General features: G+C 39.7%; 3 non-coding genes across 3 annotated transcripts; all 3 read left to right on the forward strand.

The window, feature by feature from the left end:
- Window positions 1-4,582: 4,582 nt before the first annotated feature.
- On the forward strand, window positions 4,583-4,655 carry TRNAM-CAU (transfer RNA methionine (anticodon CAU)). The gene has a single exon. It is a non-coding gene; the product is annotated as a tRNA-Met (tRNA).
- Window positions 4,656-7,485: 2,830 nt separating this feature from the next.
- Window positions 7,486-7,558, forward strand: TRNAM-CAU (transfer RNA methionine (anticodon CAU)). The gene has a single exon. It is a non-coding gene; the product is annotated as a tRNA-Met (tRNA).
- Window positions 7,559-13,301: 5,743 nt separating this feature from the next.
- TRNAM-CAU (transfer RNA methionine (anticodon CAU)) lies at window positions 13,302-13,374 on the forward strand. The gene has a single exon. It is a non-coding gene; the product is annotated as a tRNA-Met (tRNA).
- The last annotated feature ends 358 nt before the right edge of the window (window positions 13,375-13,732 follow it).

Here is a 13,732-nt window from a genome sequence, read left to right on the forward strand (position 1 = left end):
TATAATACTTGATTGATAAAGAGATGAAATGATTAATAACAGCCTCGATAGCGCAGTAGGTAAAGCTTCAGTCTCATAATCTGAAGGTCGTGAGTTCGATCCTCACTAACGGCATGACCTTGGTTTTGATTTTCGTAAATAGAATACATGATTGATAAAGAGGAGAAATGATCTTATAACAGCCTCGATAGCGCAGTAGGTAGCGCGTCAGTCTTATAATCTGAAGGTCGTGAGTTCGATCCGTACAAAGGGAATGACATTGGCGCTGATTTTCGTTAATAGAATACTTGATTGATAAAGACATGAAATGATTAATAACAGTCTCGATAGCGCAAGAGGTAGCGCGTCAGTCTCATGAAACGAAGATCGTGAGTTCGATCCTTACTAAGGGCATGAATTTGGCGCTGATTTTCGTTAATAGAATACTTGATTGATAAAGAGATGAAATGATTAATAACAGCCTCGATAGCGCAGTAGGTAAAGCTTCAGTCTCATAATCTGAAGGTCGTGAGTTCGACTAAGGGCCTGACCTTGGTGCTGATTTCCGTAAATAGAATACTTGATTGATAAAGAGGTGAATGATCTAATAACAGCCTCGATAGCGCAGTAGGTAAAGCTTCAGTCTCATGATCTGAAGGTCGTGAGTTCGATCCTCACTAAGGGCATGACCTTGGTGCTGATTTTCGTAAATAGAATACTTGATTGATAAAGAGATGAAATGATTAATAACAGTCTCGATAGCGCAAGAGGTAGCGCGTCAGTCTCATGAAACGAAGATCGTGAGTTCGATCCTTACTAAAGGCATGACTTTGGCGCTGATTTTTGTAAATAGAATAGTTGATGGATAAAGAGATGAAATGTTTAATAACAGCCTCGATAGCGCAGTAGGTAGCGCGATAGTCTCATAATATGAAGGTTGAGAGTTCGATTCTCACTCTAGTTATGATTTTGGCGCTGATTTTCGTTAATAGAATACTTGATTGATAAAGAGATGAAATGATTAATAACAGCCTCGATAGCGCAGTAGCTAAAGCTTCAGTCTCATAATCTGAAGGTCGTGAGTTCGACTAAGGGCCTGACCTTGGTGCTGATTTCCGTAAATAGAATACTTGATTGATAAAGAGGTGAATGATCTAATAACAGCCTCGCTAGCGCAGTAGGTAAAGCTTCAGTCTCATAATCTGAAGGTCTTGAGTTCGATCCTCACTAAGGGCATGACCTTGGTGCTGATTTTCGTAAATAGAATACTTGATTGATAAAGAGATGAAATGATTAATAACAGCCTTGATAGCGCAGTAGGTAAAGCTTCAGTCTCATAATCTGAAGGTCGTGAGTTCGATCCTCACTAAGGGCATGACCTTGGTGCTGATTTTCGTAAATAGAATACTTGATTGATAAAGAGATGAAATGATTAATAACAGCCTCGATAGCGCAGTAGGTAGCGCGTCAGTCTCATAATCTGAAGGTCGTGAGTTCGACTAAGGGCATGACCTTGGTGCTGATTTTCGTAAATAGAATACTTGATTGAAAAAGAGGTGAATGATCTATTAACAGCCTCGATAGCGCAGTAGGTCAAGCTTCAGTCTCATAATCTGAAGGTCGTGAGTTCGATCCTCACTAAGGGCATGACCTTGGTGCTGATTTTCGTAAATAGAATACTTGATTGATAAAGAGATGAAATGATTAATAACAGCCTCGATAGCGCAGTAGGTAAAGCTTCAGTCTCATAATCTGAAGGTCGTGAGTTCGATACTCACTAAGGGCATGACCTTGGTGCTAATTTTCGTAAATAGAATATTTGATTGATAAAGAGATGAAATGATTAATAACAGCCTCGATAGCGCAGTAGGTAAAGCTTCAGTCTCATAATCTGAAGGTCGTGAGTTCGACTAAGGGCCTGACCTTGGTGCTGATTTCCGTAAATAGAATATTTGATTGATAAAGAGGTGAATGATCTAATAACAGCCTCGATAGCGCAGTAGGTAAAGCTTCAGTCTCATAATCTGAAGGTCGTGAGTTCGATCCTCTCTAAGGGCATGACCTTGGTGCTGATTTTCGTAAATAGAATACTTGATTGATAAAGAGGTGAATGATCTAATAACAGCCTCGATAGCGCAGTAGGTAAAGCTTCAGTCTCATAATCTGAAGGTCGTGAGTTCGATCCTCACTAAGGGCATGACCTTGGTGCTGATTTTCGTAAATAAAATACTTGATTGATAAAGAGATGAAATGATTAATAACAGTCTCGATAGCGCAGTAGCTAGCGCGTCAGTCTCCTAAACCGAAGATCGTGAGTTCGATCCTTACTAAGGGCATGACTTTGGCGCTGATTTTTGTAAATAGAATAGTTGATGGATAAAGAGATGAAATGATTAATAACAGCCTCGATAGTGCAGTAGGTAGCGCGATAGTCTCATATTATGAAGGTTGAGAGTTCTATCCTCACTCTAGTTATGATTTTGGCGCTGATTTTCGTTAATATAATACTTGATTGATAAAGAGATGAAATGATTAATAACAGCCTCGATAGCGCAGTAGGTAAAGCTTCAGTCTCATAATCTGAAGGTCGTGAGTTCGATCCTCACTAACGGCATGACCTTGGTTTTGATTTTCGTAAATAGAATACATGATTGATAAAGAGGAGAAATGATCTTATAACAGCCTCGATAGCGCAGTAGGTAGCGCGTCAGTCTTATAATCTGAAGGTCGTGAGTTCGATCCGTACAAAGGGAATGACATTGGCGCTGATTTTCGTTAATAGAATACTTGATTGATAAAGACATGAAATGATTAATAACAGTCTCGATAGCGCAAGAGGTAGCGCGTCAGTCTCATGAAACGAAGATCGTGAGTTCGATCCTTACTAAGGGCATGAATTTGGCGCTGATTTTCGTTAATAGAATACTTGATTGATAAAGAGATGAAATGATTAATAACAGCCTCGATAGCGCAGTAGGTAAAGCTTCAGTCTCATAATCTGAAGGTCGTGAGTTCGACTAAGGGCCTGACCTTGGTGCTGATTTCCGTAAATAGAATACTTGATTGATAAAGAGGTGAATGATCTAATAACAGCCTCGATAGCGCAGTAGGTAAAGCTTCAGTCTCATGATCTGAAGGTCGTGAGTTCGATCCTCACTAAGGGCATGACCTTGGTGCTGATTTTCGTAAATAGAATACTTGATTGATAAAGAGATGAAATGATTAATAACAGTCTCGATAGCGCAAGAGGTAGCGCGTCAGTCTCATGAAACGAAGATCGTGAGTTCGATCCTTACTAAAGGCATGGCTTTGGCGCTGATTTTTGTAAATAGAATAGTTGATGGATAAAGAGATGAAATGTTTAATAACAGCCTCGATAGCGCAGTAGGTAGCGCGATAGTCTCATAATATGAAGGTTGAGAGTTCGATTCTCACTCTAGTTATGATTTTGGCGCTGATTTTCGTTAATAGAATACTTGATTGATAAAGAGATGAAATGATTAATAACAGCCTCGATAGCGCAGTAGCTAAAGCTTCAGTCTCATAATCTGAAGGTCGTGAGTTCGACTAAGGGCCTGACCTTGGTGCTGATTTCCGTAAATAGAATACTTGATTGATAAAGAGGTGAATGATCTAATAACAGCCTCGCTAGCGCAGTAGGTAAAGCTTCAGTCTCATAATCTGAAGGTCTTGAGTTCGATCCTCACTAAGGGCATGACCTTGGTGCTGATTTTCGTAAATAGAATACTTGATTGATAAAGAGATGAAATGATTAATAACAGCCTTGATAGCGCAGTAGGTAAAGCTTCAGTCTCATAATCTGAAGGTCGTGAGTTCGATCCTCACTAAGGGCATGACCTTGGTGCTGATTTTCGTAAATAGAATACTTGATTGATAAAGAGATGAAATGATTAATAACAGCCTCGATAGCGCAGTAGGTAGCGCGTCAGTCTCATAATCTGAAGGTCGTGAGTTCGACTAAGGGCATGACCTTGGTGCTGATTTTCGTAAATAGAATACTTGATTGAAAAAGAGGTGAATGATCTATTAACAGCCTCGATAGCGCAGTAGGTCAAGCTTCAGTCTCATAATCTGAAGGTCGTGAGTTCGATCCTCACTAAGGGCATGACCTTGGTGCTGATTTTCGTAAATAGAATACTTGATTGATAAAGAGATGAAATGATTAATAACAGCCTCGATAGCGCAGTAGGTAAAGCTTCAGTCTCATAATCTGAAGGTCGTGAGTTCGATACTCACTAAGGGCATGACCTTGGTGCTAATTTTCGTAAATAGAATATTTGATTGATAAAGAGATGAAATGATTAATAACAGCCTCGATAGCGCAGTAGGTCAAGCTTCAGTCTCATAATCTGAAGGTCGTGAGTTCGACTAAGGGCATGACCTTGGTGCTGATTTCCGTAAATAGAATATTTGATTGATAAAGAGGTGAATGATCTAATAACAGCCTCGATAGCGCAGTAGGTAAAGCTTCAGTCTCATAATCTGAAGGTCGTGAGTTCGATCCTCTCTAAGGGCATGACCTTGGTGCTGATTTTCGTAAATAGAATACTTGATTGATAAAGAGATGAAATGATTAATAACAGCCTCGATAGCGCAGTAGGTAGCGCGTCAGTCTCATAATCTGAAGGTCGTGAGTTCGATCCTCACTAAGGGCATGACCTTGGTGCTGATTTTCGTAAATAAAATACTTGATTGATAAAGAGATGAAATGATTAATAACAGTCTCGATAGCGCAGTAGCTAGCGCGTCAGTCTCATAATCTGAAGGTCGTGAGTTCGATCCTCACTAAGGGCATGACCTTGGTGCTGATTTTCGTAAATAGAATACTTGATTGATAAAGAGATGAAATGATTAATAACAGTCTCGATAGCGCAGTAGCTAGCGCGTCAGTCTCCTAAACCGAAGATCGTGAGTTCGATCCTTACTAAGGGCATGACTTTGGCGCTGATTTTCGTAAATAGAATAGTTGATGGATAAAGAGATGAAATGATTAATAACAGCCTCGATAGTGCAGTAGGTAGCGCGATAGTCTCATAATATGAAGGTTGAGAGTTCGATCCTCACTCTAGTTATGATTTTGGCGCTGATTTTCGTTAATAGAATACTTGATTGATAAAGAGATGAAATGATTAATAACAGCCTCGATAGCGCAGTAGGTAAAGCTTCAGTCTCATAATGTGAAGGTCTTGAGTTCGATCCTCACTAAGGGCATGACCTTGGTTTTGATTTTCGTAAATAGAATACATGATTGATAAAGAGGAGAAATGATCTTATAAAAGCCTCGATAGCGCAGTAGGTAGCGCGTCAGTCTTATAATCTGAAGGTCGTGAGTTCGATCCGTACAAAGGGAATGACATTGGCGCTGATTTTCGTTAATAGAATACTTGATTGATAAAAAGATGAAATGATTAATAACAGCCTCGATAGCGCAGTAGGTAAAGCTTCAGTCTCATGATCTGAAGGTCGTGAGTTCGATCCTCACTAAGGGCATGACCTTGGTGCTGATTTTCGTAAATAGAATACTTGATTGATAAAGAGATGAAATGATTAATAACAGTCTCGATAGCGCAAGAGGTAGCGCGTCAGTCTTATAATCTGAAGGTCGTGAGTTCGATCCGTACAAAGGGAATGACATTGGCGCTGATTTTCGTTAATAGAATACTTGATTGATAAAGAGATGAAATGATTAATAACAGCCTTGATAGCGCAGTAGGTAAAGCTTCAGTCTCATAATCTGAAGGTCGTGAGTTCGATCCTCACTAAGGGCATGACCTTGGTGCTGCTTTTCGTAAATAGAATACTTGATTGATAAAGAGATGAAATGATTAATAACAGCCTCGATAGCGCAGTAGGTAGCGCGTCAGTCTCATAATCTGAAGGTCGTGAGTTCGACTAAGGGCATGACCTTGGTGCTGATTTTCGTAAATAGAATACTTGATTGAAAAAGAGGTGAATGATCTATTAACAGCCTCGATAGCGCAGTAGGTCAAGCTTCAGTCTCATAATCTGAAGGTCGTGAGTTCGATCCTCACTAAGGGCATGACCTTGGTGCTGATTTTCGTAAATAGAATAGTTGATGGATAAAGAGATGAAATGTTTAATAACAGCCTCGATAGCGCAGTAGGTAGCGCGATAGTCTCATAATATGAAGGTTGAGAGTTCGATCCTCACTCTAGTTATGATTTTGGCGCTGATTTTCGTTAATAGAATACTTGATTGATAAAGAGATGAAATGATTAATAACAGCCTCGATAGCGCAGTAGGTAAAGCTTCAGTCTCATAATCTGAAGGTCGTGAGTTCGATCCTCACTAAGGGCATGACCTTGGTTTTGATTTTCGTAAATAGAATACATGATTGATAAAGAGGAGAAATGATCTTATAACAGCCTCGATAGCGCAGTAGGTAGCGCGTCAGTCTTATAATCTGAAGGTCGTGAGTTCGATCCGTACAAAGGGAATGACATTGGCGCTGATTTTCGTTAATAGAATACTTGATTGATAAAGAGATGAAATGATTAATAACAGCCTTGATAGCGCAGTAGGTAAAGCTTCAGTCTCATAATCTGAAGGTCGTGAGTTCGATCCTCACTAAGGGCATGACCTTGGTGCTGATTTTCGTAAATAGAATACTTGATTGATAAAGAGATGAAATGATTAATAACAGCCTCGATAGCGCAGTAGGTAGCGCGTCAGTCTCATAATCTAAAGGTCGTGAGTTCGACTAAGGGCATGACCTTGGTGCTGATTTTCGTAAATAGAATACTTGATTGAAAAAGAGGTGAATGATCTATTAACAGCCTCGATAGCGCAGTAGGTCAAGCTTCAGTCTCATAATCTGAAGGTCGTGAGTTCGATCCTCACTAAGGGCATGACCTTGGTGCTGATTTTCGTAAATAGAATACTTGATTGATAAAGAGATGAAATGATTAATAACAGTCTCGATAGCGCAGTAGGTAGCGCGATAGTCTGATAATATGAAGGTTGAGAGTTCGATCCTCACTCTAGTTATGATTTTGGCGCTGATTTTCGTTAATAGAATACTTGATTGATAAAGAGATGAAATGATTAATAACAGCCTCGATAGCGCAGTAGGTAAAGCTTCAGTCTCATAATCTGAATGTCGTGAGTTCGATACTCACTAAGGGCATGACCTTGGTGCTAATTTTCGTAAATAGAATATTTGATTGATAAAGAGATGAAATGATTAATAACAGCCTCGATAGCGCAGTAGGTAAAGCTTCGGTCTCATAATCTGAAGGTCGTGAGTTCGACTAAGAGCCTGACCTTGGTGCTGATTTCCGTAAATAGAATACTTGATTGATAAAGAGGTGAATGATCTAATAACAGCCTCGATAGCGCAGTAGGTAAAGCTTCAGTCTCATAATCTGAAGGTCGTGAGTTCGATCCTCACTAAGGGCATGACCTTGGTGCTGATTTTCGTAAATAGAATACTTGATTGATAAAGAGATGAAATGATTAATAACAGCCTCGATAGCGCAGTAGGTAGCGCGTCAGTCTCATAATCTGAAGGTCGTGAGTTCGATCCTCACTAAGGGCATGACCTTGGTGCTGATTTTCGTAAATAGAATACTTGATTGATAAAGAGGTGAATGATCTAATAACAGCCTCGATAGCGCAGTAGGTAAAGCTTCAGTCTCATAATCTGAAGGTCGTGAGTTCGATCCTCACTAAGGGCATGACCTTGGTGCTGATTTTCGTAAATAAAATACTTGATTGATAAAGAGATGAAATGATTAATAACAGTCTCGATAGCGCAGTAGCTAGCGCGTCAGTCTCCTAAACCGAAGATCGTGAGTTCGATCCTTACTAAGGGCATGACCTTGGTGCTGATTTTCGTAAATAAAATACTTGATTGATAAAGAGATGAAATGATTAATAACAGTCTCGATAGCGCAGTAGCTAGCGCGTCAGTCTCCTAAACCGAAGGTCGTGAGTTCGATCCGTACAAAGGGAATGACATTGGCGCTGATTTTCGTTAATAGAATACTTGATTGATAAAGAGATGAAATGATTAATAACAGCCTTGATAGCGCAGTAGGTAAAGCTTCAGTCTCATAATCTGAAGGTCGTGAGTTCGATCCTCACTAAGGGCATGACCTTGGTGCTGATTTTCGTAAATAGAATACTTGATTGATAAAGAGATGAAATGATTAATAACAGCCTCGATAGCGCAGTAGGTAAAGCTTCAGTCTCATAATCTGAAGGTCGTGAGTTCGACTAAGGGCCTGACCTTGGTGCTGATTTCCGTAAATAGAATACTTGATTGATAAAGAGGTGAATGATCTAATAACAGCCTCGATAGCGCAGTAGGTAAAGCTTCAGTCTCATGATCTGAAGGTCGTGAGTTCGATCCTCACTAAGGGCATGACCTTGGTGCTGATTTTCGTAAATAGAATACTTGATTGATAAAGAGATGAAATGATTAATAACAGTCTCGATAGCGCAGTAGGTAGCGCGATAGTCTGATAATATGAAGGTTGAGAGTTCGATCCTCACTCTAGTTATGATTTTGGCGCTGAATTTCGTTAATAGAATACTTGATTGATAAAGAGATGAAATGATTAATAACAGCCTCGATAGCGCAGTAGGTAAAGCTTCAGTCTCATAATCTGAAGGTCGTGAGTTCGATCCTCACTAAGGGCATGACCTTGGTGCTGATTTTCGTAAATAAAATACTTGATTGATAAAGAGATGAAATGATTAATAACAGTCTCGATAGCGCAGTAGCTAGCGCGTCAGTCTCATAATCTGAAGGTCGTGAGTTCGATCCTCACTAAGGGCATGACCTTGGTGCTGATTTTCGTAAATAGAATACTTGATTGATAAAGAGGTGAATGATCTAATAACAGCCTCGATAGCGCAGTAGGTAAAGCTTCAGTCTCATAATCTGAAGGTCGTGAGTTCGATCCTCACTAAGGGCATGACCTTGGTGCTGATTTTCGTAAATAAAATACTTGATTGATAAAGAGATGAAATGATTAATAACAGTCTCGATAGCGCAGTAGCTAGCGCGTCAGTCTCCTAAACCGAAGATCGTGAGTTCGATCCTTACTAAGGGCATGACTTTGGCGCTGATTTTTGTAAATAGAATAGTTGATGGATAAAGAGATGAAATGATTAATAACAGCCTCGATAGTGCAGTAGGTAGCGCGATAGTCTCATAATATGAAGGTTGAGAGTTCGATCCTCACTCTAGTTATGATTTTGGCGCTGATTTTCGTTAATAGAATACTTGATTGATAAAGAGATGAAATGATTAATAACAGCCTCGATAGCGCAGTAGGTAAAGCTTCAGTCTCATAATCTGAAGGTCGTGAGTTCGATCCTCACTAAGGGCATGACCTTGGTTTTGATTTTCGTAAATAGAATACATGATTGATAAAGAGGAGAAATGATCTTATAACAGCCTCGATAGCGCAGTAGGTAGCGAGTCAGTCTTATAATCTGAAGGTCGTGAGTTCGATCCGTACAAAGGGAATGACATTGGCGCTGATTTTCGTTAATAGAATACTTGATTGATAAAGAGATGAAATGATTAATAACAGTCTCGATAGCGCAAGAGGTAGCGCGTCAGTCTCATGAAACGAAGATCGTGAGTTCGATCCTTACTAAGGGCATGAATTTGGCGCTGATTTTTGTAAATAGAATAGTTGATGGATAAAGAGATGAAGTGTTTAATAACAGCCTCGATAGCGCAGTAGGTAGCGCGATAGTCTCATAATATGAAGGTTGAGAGTTCGATCCTCACTCTAGTTATGATTTTGGCGCTGATTTTCGTTAATAGAATACTTGATTGATAAAGAGATGAAATGATTAATAACAGCCTCGATAGCGCAGTAGGTAAAGCTTCAGTCTCATAATCTGAAGGTCGTGAGTTCGACTAAGGGCCTGACCTTGGTGCTGATTTCCGTAAATAGAATACTTGATTGATAAAGAGGTGAATGATCTAATAACAGCCTCGATAGCGCAGTAGGTAAAGCTTCAGTCTCATGATCTGAAGGTCGTGAGTTCGATCCTCACTAAGGGCATGACCTTGGTGCTGATTTTCGTAAATAGAATATTTGATTGATAAAGAGATGAAATGATTAATAACAGTCTCGATAGCGCAGTAGGTAGCGCGATAGTCTGATAATATGAAGGTTGAGAGTTCGATCCTCACTCTAGTTATGATTTTGGCGCTGAATTTCGTTAATAGAATACTTGATTGATAAAGAGATGAAATGATTAATAACAGCCTCGATAGCGCAGTAGGTAAAGCTTCAGTCTCATAATCTGAAGGTCGTGAGTTCGATCCTCACTAAGGGCATGACCTTGGTGCTGATTTTCGTAAATAAAATACTTGATTGATAAAGAGATGAAATGATTAATAACAGTCTCGATAGCGCAGTAGCTAGCGCGTCAGTCTCATAATCTGAAGGTCGTGAGTTCGATCCTCACTAAGGGCATGACCTTGGTGCTGATTTTCGTAAATAGAATACTTGATTGATAAAGAGGTGAATGATCTAATAACAGCCTCGATAGCGCAGTAGGTAAAGCTTCAGTCTCATAATCTGAAGGTCGTGAGTTCGATCCTCACTAAGGGCATGACCTTGGTGCTGATTTTCGTAAATAAAATACTTGATTGATAAAGAGATGAAATGATTAATAACAGTCTCGATAGCGCAGTAGCTAGCGCGTCAGTCTCCTAAACCGAAGATCGTGAGTTCGATCCTTACTAAGGGCATGACTTTGGCGCTGATTTTTGTAAATAGAATAGTTGATGGATAAAGAGATGAAATGATTAATAACAGCCTCGATAGTGCAGTAGGTAGCGCGATAGTCTCATAATATGAAGGTTGAGAGTTCGATCCTCACTCTAGTTATGATTTTGGCGCTGAATTTCGTTAATAGAATACTTGATTGATAAAGAGATGAAATGATTAATAACAGCCTCGATAGCGCAGTAGGTAAAGCTTCAGTCTCATAATCTGAAGGTCGTGAGTTCGATCCTCACTAAGGGCATGACCTTGGTGCTGATTTTCGTAAATAAAATACTTGATTGATAAAGAGATGAAATGATTAATAACAGTCTCGATAGCGCAGTAGCTAGCGCGTCAGTCTCCTAAACCGAAGATCGTGAGTTCGATCCTTACTAAGGGCATGACTTTGGCGCTGATTTTTGTAAATAGAATAGTTGATGGATAAAGAGATGAAATGATTAATAACAGCCTCGATAGTGCAGTAGGTAGCGCGATAGTCTCATAATATGAAGGTTGAGAGTTCGATCCTCACTCTAGTTATGATTTTGGCGCTGAATTTCGTTAATAGAATACTTGATTGATAAAGAGATGAAATGATTAATAACAGCCTCGATAGCGCAGTAGGTAAAGCTTCAGTCTCATAATCTGAAGGTCGTGAGTTCGATCCTCACTAAGGGCATGACCTTGGTGCTGATTTTCGTAAATAAAATACTTGATTGATAAAGAGATGAAATGATTAATAACAGTCTCGATAGCGCAGTAGCTAGCGCGTCAGTCTCATAATCTGAAGGTCGTGAGTTCGATCCTCACTAAGGGCATGACCTTGGTGCTGATTTTCGTAAATAGAATACTTGATTGATAAAGAGGTGAATGATCTAATAACAGCCTCGATAGCGCAGTAGGTAAAGCTTCAGTCTCATAATCTGAAGGTCGTGAGTTCGATCCTCACTAAGGGCATGACCTTGGTGCTGATTTTCGTAAATAAAATACTTGATTGATAAAGAGATGAAATGATTAATAACAGTCTCGATAGCGCAGTAGCTAGCGCGTCAGTCTCCTAAACCGAAGATCGTGAGTTCGATCCTTACTAAGGGCATGACTTTGGCGCTGATTTTTGTAAATAGAATAGTTGATGGATAAAGAGATGAAATGATTAATAACAGCCTCGATAGTGCAGTAGGTAGCGCGATAGTCTCATAATATGAAGGTTGAGAGTTCGATCCTCACTCTAGTTATGATTTTGGCGCTGATTTTCGTTAATAGAATACTTGATTGATAAAGAGATGAAATGATTAATAACAGCCTCGATAGCGCAGTAGGTAAAGCTTCAGTCTCATAATCTGAAGGTCGTGAGTTCGATCCTCACTAAGGGCATGACCTTGGTTTTGATTTTCGTAAATAGAATACATGATTGATAAAGAGGAGAAATGATCTTATAACAGCCTCGATAGCGCAGTAGGTAGCGCGTCAGTCTTATAATCTGAAGGTCGTGAGTTCGATCCGTACAAAGGGAATGACATTGGCGCTGATTTTCGTTAATAGAATACTTGATTGATAAAGAGATGAAATGATTAATAACAGCCTTGATAGCGCAGTAGGTAAAGCTTCAGTCTCATAATCTGAAGGTCGTGAGTTCGATCCTCACTAAGGGCATGACCTTGGTGCTGATTTTCGTAAATAGAATACTTGATTGATAAAGAGATGAAATGATTAATAACAGCCTCGATAGCGCAGTAGGTAGCGCGTCAGTCTCATAATCTGAAGGTCGTGAGTTCGACTAAGGGCATGACCTTGGTGCTGATTTTCGTAAATAGAATACTTGATTGAAAAAGAGGTGAATGATCTATTAACAGCCTCGATAGCGCAGTAGGTCAAGCTTCAGTCTCATAATCTGAAGGTCGTGAGTTCGATCCTCACTAAGGGCATGACCTTGGTGCTGATTTTCTTAAATAGAATACTTGATTGATAAAGAGATGAAATGATTAATAACAGTCTCGATAGCGCAGTAGGTAGCGCGATAGTCTGATAATATGAAGGTTGAGAGTTCGATCCTCACTCTAGTTATGATTTTGGCGCTGATTTTCGTTAATAGAATACTTGATTGATAAAGAGATGAAATGATTAATAACAGCCTCGATAGCGCAGTAGGTAAAGCTTCAGTCTCATAATCTGAAGGTCGTGAGTTCGATACTCACTAAGGGCATGACCTTGGTGCTAATTTTCGTAAATAGAATATTTGATTGATAAAGAGATGAAATGATTAATAACAGCCTCGATAGCGCAGTAGGTAAAGCTTCGGTCTCATAATCTGAAGGTCGTGAGTTCGACTAAGGGCCTGACCTTGGTGCTGATTTCCGTAAATAGAATACTTGATTGATAAAGAGGTGAATGATCTAATAACAGCCTCGATAGCGCAGTAGGTAAAGCTTCAGTCTCATAATCTGAAGGTCGTGAGTTCGATCCTCACTAAGGGCATGACCTTGGTGCTGATTTTCGTAAATAGAATACTTGATTGATAAAGAGATGAAATGATTAATAACAGCCTCGATAGCGCAGTAGGTAGCGCGTCAGTCTCATAATCTGAAGGTCGTGAGTTCGATCCTCACTAAGGGCATGACCTTGGTGCTGATTTTCGTAAATAGAATACTTGATTGATAAAGAGGTGAATGATCTAATAACAGCCTCGATAGCGCAGTAGGTAAATCTTCAGTCTCATAATCTGAAGGTCGTGAGTTCGATCCTCACTAAGGGCATGACCTTGGTGCTGATTTTCGTAAATAAAATACTTGATTGATAAAGAGATGAAATGATTAATAACAGTCTCGATAGCGCAGTAGCTAGCGCGTCAGTCTCCTAAACCGAAGATCGTGAGTTCGATCCTTACTAAGGGCATGACTTTGGCGCTGATTTTTGTAAATAGAATAGTTGATGGATAAAGAGATGAAATGATTAATAACAGCCTCGATAGTGCA

This window comes from Phalangium opilio, unplaced genomic scaffold (assembly GCF_054372755.1).
Source record: "Phalangium opilio isolate 3A_F unplaced genomic scaffold, DU_Popi_V2 ptg000118l_1, whole genome shotgun sequence".
Lineage (NCBI taxonomy): Eukaryota > Metazoa > Arthropoda > Arachnida > Opiliones > Phalangiidae > Phalangium > Phalangium opilio.